The following is a 9354-nucleotide window of genomic DNA, read 5'->3' on the forward strand; positions in this document are numbered from 1 at the left end:
GCCTAGACCAAACTTTGCAAAGCAAGAATTTGGTCTAGTTGACTAGGCTATGAATCTCTGGCACAACCAGACAACTAGCGGACAACTCAGCTTCTCCACAGAAGGGTGAAAGGGACAAGAAAGTAGCTTTAATTATGCCAGTGCTGTAGATGCTGTTCTAGGTTTTATTTTTCTTTAACTTTTTGTTACAACAGGGTGTGCTGTGTTGCTTTTTGAGATCTGTTGGCTGACATCATTTTGTCAGACAGGCTTCCTTAAAGTCACCAGATCTGGCACCCGCTGGTGACATCTAAGTCTGCTTAATGAAAAATGTGGTTAATCTGTTACATATCATTTAAAATTTAGCCTGACATTTTTCTGTGTTCCAAGATCCAATGAATTCCTCATTGCTTTGGCTTTTGACAGCGATAAATGAGGAGACACGAACATTAGTTGTGACAGCCCTTGCAGCAACTGTGACAGTGATGGCTTCACTGACAGTTGCATCAACTTCTTCAACAGCTGTAGGGTTGTGAGTCCCTGAAGAGACGATCTTCTTATACTGAACAAACAAGACACAGGTGTTTGAAATCCCACTCGCATGATGCCAACAGGAAGTCAAATATCACAAGTTATATCGTTCATCTGCAAAATCTAAATTAAATATTTATTTATGTTTCAGGATTTTGTGTTGACCAAATAAAGGGTTTAGAAGTTTTAAGCCCTAAATAGGAATGTGTCTGAATGTGTGTGTGTGTGTGTGTGTGTGTGTGTGTGTGTGTGTGTGTGTGTGTGTGTGTGTGTGTGTGTGTGTGTGTGTGTGTGTGTGTGTGTGTGTGTGTGTGTGCATGTTAGCAGCTCCGCCCTCTCAGTCTGCCAGGCAACAATTGTTGCATTTTTCAAACAGGAGGTTGGAGTGGAGTAAGACTCCGGTAGGGGGTGACTTGCTCTTTAACTTTAGCAAAACTGCAATGATGCAGCAAATCAGGCATTTCTTGGTTTGCAACAGATCACAATAATTTTTATGAAAAGAACAACATTTAACCTGTCGAGGCTTGTCTAATGTGTCGTGGCTGCAGAGGTCATATGAATGTATGAACGCATATACATTTTATTTAGCAGATTTTACTTTGAAAATCTGTCTCCTTACTAATAGGAATGTTTTCTCTTGTTTCAATTTTTTAACAAAAAAGTATAAAAAACATTTCATAACTGCATATTTTAAACATTATGAGTTACTTTTATGCAGCAGAAGGAAATCTTCATGTTATAATTTTTATTGTTAGAAGTGAAACATTCAATGAAAACCTAAAATACTTCATTTGAAGTTGAAACAGACAGTATGTGCAGTTCTTCCTCTGAAGAAAGCTAAGCCTCCTTCCACTAATCCATTTAGTTGGGTCATAATTCCTCTTTGTGTGAACACACTTACAACAGTCGTCACCCTGAGACACACAGTCCTTCCACACAGCTTAACAACTTCCTGCGTGTTAATAAAACATGACGTGTGTTGCCTAGTCGTAGAACATCTTACTAACATGACTCGGTATCCAGTTTGGACCACTTAGCAAACTGTATTTAGGTTATTTTAAAGTAACTGCAAACACTGCCGATCGTTTAACTGTCAGCAAACGTAGCAGGAAAGAGAAGGAAAGCAAATCCCCACGTTTTTGTTTTAAACCACTTGCATTTCCCATCAAAAATATCGTCTTTTTAAGCAAATCTTTGCAGAAAAAGACAAATGGTGAAAATGAGAAAAAAAGAGTATGTTTTCCCAAACCTCATAACACAAAAACAAATCCCAATTTATAATAGTTTTGAAACAAAATAGAACTGCAGGTTAGGAAAAGCACAACAAACTGAATAGACCGGATTTTCAACCACAGCTTTCATGCATACGATATCCTTCCCACAAGTCTGTCGTCTGATGTAAATACGTTTTTTTGTCACTCCAGGCTCAAAATGTCCAAGCAGCTCAGCTTCCTTTGATGGTTTGTAATCCTTTATTTTTCTTTTCATCATAAAGTGAAGCTGATTTCAGAGAAAATGTGCTTTGCTTCCATAAGTTTTACCATCTGTGCTTTAAATAAATGCCTTGCAAGTCGATCTCTGTGGGGGAAAAGCTCTGGTGCTCCTGTTTCAGGAAAAAGAAGTTAGCCAGAGGAGGAGGGCAGAAGACCACAGGATCTGGAGTTTTTATTTCCTGATACTTGGACATCTCGGATTGGATAACAGCAACGCGACTACCACTGACTCTGTTTGCGCTGCAACGTTGAAGTTATCTCCACAAATAACACAATCCTGGAGGAGTTCTGCTGTGTGGTGGAGTTTCTAATGCTAGGAGTTAGCTTTTAGTCGAGATGTTCTCTGCTGTTTTCTGGATGCTAACAAACAGCAGCCTTCCCTGTTGCGATTCAAGATGAGTGAGACTATGAATGCTAACTTTCACTGTGACGTAGCTCTGACCTGATTTTCTAATCTGAGAGTTTCCCCGTCTGCTTTCTATCAGCGCCTAAAGCAGGAAATAGATGGTTCCTTCCAATAACCTGGTTCTGGTCATTAGGGCCACTGATAATCTTCTCAGCCCCTACACCCCCAGCAGGTCAGATCATTTGCTGCTGTGGCCCCCAGACTCTGGAACTGCTCTGGAGTAGTTCTCCTCTTATCTTTCTGAGTGTTCCTTCTCTGTGGCCATCTCCAAGTTTAGGTCCTCCACCACCTCCCATGGTGTCCCACAAGGTTCTGTGCTGGGGCCTCTGTTCTTCCTCCTCTATCGGCTCCCTCTTCAGCACATCCTGAGCACCATCTTTATGCAGATGACATCCAACTATACATCTCTTTTAAGCCCCATGAGATGTCTAAGCTGCAGCTATTTCCCTCCTGCTTAGACTATTAAAACCTGGATGGCTGGGAGCTTTCTACAGCTGAATGAAGATGAGACTGAGATCCTCATCTGTGCCCCAGACAAGCTGGTTCCCAAAGTCAGAGACTCTCTAGGTCAGCTTGCTTCCCACACCAAACCTTCTGTCAGGAATCTTGGTGTGACCTTTGACCCAGCTCTCACCCTGGATTCTCATGTCAGTTCTCTTGTTCGCTCTTCCTTCTTCCATCTCAGGAACATTGCTAAGCTGAGTCCCATTCTGTCTCGCTCTGAACTTGAGACAGTTCTCCACACCTTCATCTCCTCACGCTTAACTGGGACCATGAACAGGGACGACGGAGTTTACACGCTGGACCACGCATGGGACTGCATCGTCGGAGAGGGGAGAGCGGGCAGTAGAGGGCGACAACGTCCTCTGCTGCCCGCAGATAAACGGAGAAGGAAGTGACGCGCCACCATCAGCGTCAGCCTGAAGAAGCCGGCAGCTGTCGGCGAAACTGTAGCTACAAACAGGTAAACAAAACTGTTTCTGTGTTTAAAAAAGAACGAAAGCATGGATTTACAAAGACACAGCAAGAACACACCTAAGATGTTCAAAGATAAATACGGACAACAAGGAATGAAGGACTTCCGCCGTTTGGAACGATTACACCAGAAACGCGCACGTCTAAGAAACCACCTTCACTTCTGTTTAAGATGCCGGGACGAAAACATCACACCCATAAGCCTACAGCTGAAAACATCGATCCGGACCAAGACAGCACAAAATATAATAGAAAGAGCACAGAGAGCACTGCTCAAGGAGAGGATAAGGAACGTCATAACCAAACAGAGGCGTGTGGAGGACGAACTGGAAAGAGGACACCTGGACTTGAAAAGGAATTACAAACTTGATAAACAAATGGAGGAACTAATTAAAGGACACATGATGGAAAAACAGGAAAAAGAGTTCATAAAAGTGAAAGAAAGACACATAAAGAAGTTAAACAGACTCATAAACAAGAAAAAGAGGGGAGAAATACAAGGCAACTCCACACCAAACTCATGGGTATGTAACATTTCACAATACAAACTAACAGAAGCAGAAGAGAGCATATTAAAGAAAGGTTTAAACTTTGCAGTCACACCAAAAGAAATACCATATGATGAATTTATTGTAGCAACAGAACTAGCATGTCAACAGATCACAGGTGAGGGAAAGAAAGCAGAACTCAGAAATAACATAGTTGGGATATTAAAAAACAGCCAAATTCAACACAGCAATATTACAAAAGAAGAACAATCAGCCATGACAGCTTTATCCAAAAATGAACAGATAATTATTCTACCGGCAGATAAAGGAAGAACCACAGTAGTTATGGACAGAGAAAAATATAAACAACAGATGAAACAGATGCTAGAGGACAAAAATACATATGAAATACTTAAAAAAGATCCAACAGAAAACATTAAGAAAAACATGAAAAAATTACTGAAGCCACTGCACGAAAAAGGCAAAATAACAGAAAAAATGTACAAACACTGGATTCCCACAGCAAACATAACACCAATAATATATGGAACGCCAAAAATACATAAACAAAACACCCCACTTAGACCAATAGTTGACAGCATAGGTACACCAACATACAACATGGCAAAAGATATCAGCAGAATAATCAGCCCGTTATTAGGAAATACAGACCAACACTGCAAAAATAGTATAGAATTGGCAAAAGAACTAAAGGAAATTACAATAGAAGACAACGACATACTCATCTCACATGACGTCACATCTCTGTTCACAAAAACACCAACCCAAAAAACCATAGACATAGTAGTTAACAGAATCAGACAAGACAAAACTTTACACAAAAGGACAAACCTCACAGCAGATGACATAGCACAACTGATAGGACTGGTAGCTAACTCCACTTACTTCACATACGAAAACACAATATACAAACAACTGGAAGGCTTCGCCATGGGTAACCCGTTATCAGCCACCCTGTGCGAATTTTTCATGGAAAACCTAGAGCAAAAAGCCATAGCCACTGACCCCCCGCCCCCCAAACTGCAAAATAAAACTATGGAAACGCTACGTGGATGACATACTGGAAATCATACCAAAAGGTCAAACAGAAACACTAACACAACACTTAAACAATATTGACGACACGGGCAACATAAAATTCACTCATGAGTTAGAAACAGAAGGCAGCATAGCATTTATGGATATGAAAACCACCAGGCAGACCGACGGGACCCTAAACATGAACACATACAGGAAACCAACACACACAGACAAATATTTATTATGGACATCAGAACACCCCACCATACACAAAATGTCAGTAATCAGAACATTATATCACCGAGCAAACATAATAACAGAAGAGAGAGACCGTAAACAAGAGGACAAACACATACAACACGCTTTAAAGACCTGCGCATACCCGACATGGGCAATAAAAAAAGGAAAACAACAAACAAAAACAGAAAGCAAAGAACAACCCAAAAAAAGAACCAGAAACCCAGAAAGACAAGAACCAAAACCAGTGATAACCCTACCATACATCAGAGGCATAACGGAAAAAATAAGAGCAACAATGAAAAAACACAACATAAACACACCAACAAAGCCATACACAACAGTTAGAAACAGACTAGTACACCCAAAAGACAAAATATCAGCTGGACAAAAATGTGGAGTCATCTACGAAATCCCATGCAAAATATGCAATAAAACATACATAGGAGAAACCGGACGCCAACTCAATACACGGACAATTGAACACAGAAAGGAGTGCGAGAAAGAGGCAAATCGTAAACACACAAGAGCAGCAAAAGAAGAAGCAGAAAGTACAATAAAAAAGTCAGCCGTAACAGATCATTGCTTAAGAGAAAACCATATAATGGACTGGGACAACACACGGATCATAACCACCAAACAACAAAAATACAAAAGATGGATCAAGGAAGCAATCGAGATAAGGAGACGTGGATGTGGGACCATGAACAGGGACGACGGAGTTTACACGCTGGACCACGCATGGGACTGCATCGTCGGAGAGGGGAGAGCGGGCAGTAGAGGGCGACAACGTCCTCTGCTGCCCGCAGATAAACGGAGAAGGAAGTGACGCGCCACCATCAGCGTCAGCCTGAAGAAGCCGGCAGCTGTCGGCGAAACTGTAGCTACAAACAGGTAAACAAAACTGTTTCTGTGTTTAAAAAAGAACGAAAGCATGGATTTACAAAGACACAGCAAGAACACACCTAAGATGAGCAAATCGTAATGTTTTGGATGCATCCCAGAAGTGAGGGAACGCCACCAATACATTTTGATTCTATTTTTATGCGCTACGCTTCCAAAACACGTCAAACTCTGCAGTTGGGATCGCTCCAGACAGGAAGTCAATCACAAAAGCAGTGTATACATCTAGAAAATTTCTAAATAAAAGTCACATGTAGGGAAATGAATGTCATTTCCTCTTAAAAACTCCTTAGCTAAAGTAATTTTGCAATTCTCCCATGAATTTGTGATTTCATGGGATCAGCTGTGTGGAAAGCTTTCGCTCTCGATTGGAAATGGGTAAAACGCCGCTGCGTTAAGCGACCACTTTCACGTCCAGTGGAAAGAAGGGATCAGAGTCACTGATCATAATTTTAAAAAGTAAAAAACTGTTTCTCAGTTCACTTGCTCATTAATCATATTTTTATTCTGTTTCTTTCAGAAGCTTTTAGCTTGCAAATTATTTATAGCGGAACAGATTCATTTTTCAAGAAATAAATGAAAAGGCAAAGTTAAAGACTGAGCAGTTACAGTGCAGAAGGTGCCTTTTGGGTATAATATACAGACAAATCATCATTTTCCAACCATTGAATAAAATACTTTAAAACGCTTGGAAAAACGTCCTGACTGATAAAAAGGATTAATGTTTGAAAGGGTTACGTACACAAACAAAAGTAATAACCAATAAGAAATAAAATGCTGAATTTACTCAAGTTCTGTCAATTGGTTCCACTAAACCTATTTGCTTACATGTAAAGAGGAATCTGCATTGTTATGTTAGGAGTAAATTCATATTACTCTTTACATTTAAGCATCTAGGTTTGGTGGAAAATGGTTGACATAACTTGGTTAAAGTGACAGTGTGCATTTTCCCTGGCGATAGGGGGCAGTAGATACCTAAATCATTGCAAGCAAGCATTACTTTTGTGTTCAAGTACAACCTTACCAACGAATGGCTATTAGGCTCAAAAATCCTTGGGAGTGCAATCTCCAGCTAAATAACGTCAGATTCCCTTTCATCACTGGCAACGAGCGGAGGTAAATGTGTAAAACAACAACGTTTCTTAATGGTGAAAGTTTTGTAACAATTTGTTACAAATCAGTAAATGCATTTTGCCCTCACGGGCTTCCGTAGCAGGAAATCTGGCATCCAATATGGCGTCGCCCAGAGATTTAGATTCGCTCCCATATATTTTAGAACAGATTTTTATGGTTATATATTATGAAACTGCCAATCTTTTCCATCAACTGGGTATCTTTTCAGTCATTTATAACAACATTTCAATATTTCCAGAGATTAATGGTAAAAACTACACATTGTCACTTGACGTGAATTCAACATTTCTTTTCTTAGCACGTAGACGTTTCACTAGTTCCTGATTAATAACACCTGATTTTAATAGAAATTTTTTATTCTAAAAAGAAATGTTTCCATTTTAAAAGAAAGTCAGACGTTTCCAGCATCACAGACAAAAAGTGTGAACAGGTCCAGGCCATTTATGGGATAACTAGATGCAACAGACAACCTCCCACAGCAGAAATAGACTTTGCCAGCTGATGGTCGTGGCTTCCCGGGGCGATCCTCTGCGCCTCTCGAGGGGGGCAGGGGCTTTTCTGGTCGCAGTCTCCCTGGGGTCCCTGCGCCCTGGGGCAGCTCCTGAATCTCTGAAACTTGGAGCTGCTTCCATCTCCTATGCATCTTTGGGGGGCAGATCTGTGGCCCCTCACACCCTCTATTGGACGCTCCTATAGAGAGACCTTACATATACAAGCGCGTATACACACACAGGTGTTCACATGGTGCTCTCATAAGTATGGACTTGGGCACGTTCAACACGTTGGCTGTGGTTGGCACTTAATGCACTGTGATTTTTTTATCATGATTGTTCAGTTAAACAATGTTGATTTTGCATTTCCTCATTAGGTTGACGCAGTGATAGCTTGCTCCTGCTGTATTGCTGTGTCCTGCCCCCCCACCCCACCCCCACCCCTCTTTTGTCTCTTCCTTTCTCTTTACCCTCTGTCTCCACGTCTGGTCGGAATTGCAAGCATTCCAAAAAACAATAACAATAAAGTTTTAAGTATCAGGCGTGACATTAAAAGCAGACGCTTTGATGCTCCACCTGAGAGTAAATCTGTTTGAACACATTCATCTAACAGCTGAAATGTCTCCCAGCCATCCTTAGTATCTACAGGAGTGACTCACCACTAAATTGAACAAACCAGCTGTGTTCATGATCTAAAACATGCAGGAAACGTGCTGGAACCAGGCTGTAGTGTGGGTATGTCAACTCCATTTTTTCTAAGTCCAACAGGCCAGACACAACTGGGAGGTTGCAAGTACGATATTCTGGCTATATGGGGGTGGTAAGGGCTGGGTGGGGTTTCATTGTCCCTGTAACGGGTCATTTTAGCACATACTGGCTCAAGAAAATGATAAAAAAATATGAAAAAGCTGCAAAGTATCCCTTTGGCTATTAAAAAAAACAGGCTTAGCTTGGACTGTGTGTGGAAATAACAATTAGATCACCACGCATCATTAAACATGATATCAGGAAGTTGAATACATTTGAATTTGCTTGAATATTTAAAAAGGAACAAGTGATTGCAACATTGTTCTCAAGCACTCCAAATAAAAGGTGCCTGGATGCATTTGCAAAGAATAAAAATAAACAAAAACATAAAAGGCAAAAGGCACCCACTCACCTCATTTACACGATTGTTGTGCTCACAAAGAAGTACCAAACAGCAACAGGTCTTATGAAGAGCTGACAGGAATCACTCGCCAGGCTCATGAGGGTGGACGTTCAGCTGCTTTCAGCCGCTATGTAAACGGTAGATCCAGTCTCCACCTTCATGCTGTGCCTGTTTTGCTACAACCTCTCACTGAGGTTCACGATTGAGTAATTTGGTCTGTGTGTTTGTGTGCACCTAGACGTGTGTGTGCGTGCGTGCGTGCGTGCGTGCGTGCGTGTGTGTGTGTGTGTGTGTGTGTGTGTGTGTGTGTGTCTGTGTGTCTGTGTGTGTGTGTGTGTGTGTGTGTGTGCCTTTGTATGCCTAATCCCTAATGATCAGAGCAGGTGCTAGGCAGCAAATGCTCGCCAGAGACTTGGAAGGACAAAACACAGGTTAAAATGGGATTCAATGCTTGGTGGAGACCTGCTTTTGTTCATGTCTTGTTGGGAGTTTTGTTTGTTAGTTTGTGATTTAGCACACCTCTCCT

At 41.3% G+C, this 9354-nt stretch overlaps 1 protein-coding gene across 3 annotated transcripts in view; it reads right to left on the minus strand.

Annotated features, from left to right (window-relative positions):
- Positions 1–9014, minus strand: part of sphkap (SPHK1 interactor, AKAP domain containing) — a 204942-nt gene extending 195928 nt beyond the window's left edge. The window contains exon 1 of one of the 3 annotated variants that reach the window (XM_070543493.1): positions 8838–9014. The gene's annotated coding sequence lies outside the window, so the exon portion shown is untranslated. The remainder of the gene's footprint in view (positions 1–8837) is intronic. The other 2 variants (XM_054743401.2, XM_070543494.1) reach the window with 2 other exon arrangements.
- Positions 9015–9354: the final 340 nt, after the last annotated feature.

Source organism: Nothobranchius furzeri, chromosome 13 (genome assembly GCF_043380555.1).
Source record: "Nothobranchius furzeri strain GRZ-AD chromosome 13, NfurGRZ-RIMD1, whole genome shotgun sequence".
NCBI classification, from domain to species: domain Eukaryota; kingdom Metazoa; phylum Chordata; class Actinopteri; order Cyprinodontiformes; family Nothobranchiidae; genus Nothobranchius; species Nothobranchius furzeri.